The sequence below is a fragment of the Glycine soja genome, chromosome 15, assembly GCF_004193775.1.
Source record: "Glycine soja cultivar W05 chromosome 15, ASM419377v2, whole genome shotgun sequence".
Lineage (NCBI taxonomy): Eukaryota > Viridiplantae > Streptophyta > Magnoliopsida > Fabales > Fabaceae > Glycine > Glycine soja.
Window position 1 is genome coordinate 29,539,401 of NC_041016.1, and position 1,246 is coordinate 29,540,646.

The 1,246-nt window shown below is 23.6% G+C and overlaps 1 long non-coding RNA gene across 1 annotated transcript; it reads left to right on the plus strand.

The window, feature by feature from the left end:
- The first annotated feature begins 407 nt into the window (after positions 1-407).
- On the plus strand, positions 408-927 carry LOC114386981. Its single transcript, XR_003661207.1, has 2 exons — positions 408-512; positions 718-927. It is a non-coding gene; the product is annotated as an uncharacterized LOC114386981 (long non-coding RNA).
- Positions 928-1,246: the final 319 nt, after the last annotated feature.

The window sequence follows — 1,246 nt, forward strand, 5'->3', positions numbered from 1 at the left end:
TAATCAAATTTTTATTAAATAAATAACATCTGCAAATACTAGCTTAACGGTAAATCCTTAACAAATGTCATTTTTTTAATAGAATACATTTATTAAACATTTAATATCTTTTTGGTGTACATTAAATATATTTAATATTAAATATTTAATGACTATCATATTTAAATACATAATATATATATATATATATATATATATATATATATATATATTCTTCAATAATTTAATAATTTTCTTATAGTCTCATTAAACGAACAAAAAAATAGTCAAAAATATGAATTTATTTATTGTATTAACTAGAAAAAATATAATCTAATTTTGACCATTTTTTAATTTAATATCTATCCAATAATGCACAATCATGTATGTATATATAATGAGTAGGATATACAGTACGTATCTCACAAGATAGAAAGAATAGAAATCCAAGTAAAATCTTTGTAGAATGGCTTTTTGCTTCTATCAGCTTTTTTTCTTGGGAATTTTATTTGTTGCTTTGGCTCTGTCTTCAGGTACGTAAATGGAAGAAATTAGTTTTTATTTTTTGACATATATTTTGCATGGGGAAATGATAAAGTTATTATCTCTTGGCTTTTTATTCAAAAGGAAGCAAAACCACAAAAGTCCATACATAGTTCCATATCAAATTATGTGGAAATTTAACATAATAAAGAAAAGATTTTGTTCACAAGGTTGTAAAGTTTATTCTCATTGCAGGACTAACGACGGGACTGAGCGAAATTTCAAGCTATCGATGCTTAGGGCTTGGGCTATGCAATAAATTTGAAGAATGCCAAAGCGCTTGTATTAATGTGGGTTTGCATGCCGTCTACTGTGAAAAAGGTGTTTGTTGTTGTAAGTGATCAAGTTAAATTGTACCCATGCTTATTTTATAAAAATACAATAAATTGGGTGTTTGAACAAAAATTTTCATATAATTAGAGTTGGTAAGAGTTTGTCTTACAAATTATTTTGCATTGAAATCGAATAGTCTTATGTTATTAAGCTTCACCCATATATATATATATATATATATATATATATATATATATATATATATATATGGCCAAAAATGATAATTCTCATGTTTGGTTTAAGCAATTCTTTACTTTAAGCAATTCTCATTGGTCTTATTGTGGTTGAACTGGTACTAACTAGATAGTAATTTTAAATAGTCTAATATAATATATTATGTAATTTAAAAATATAATATTTTATTTCATAATATTAAAAAATAAAATTAAAT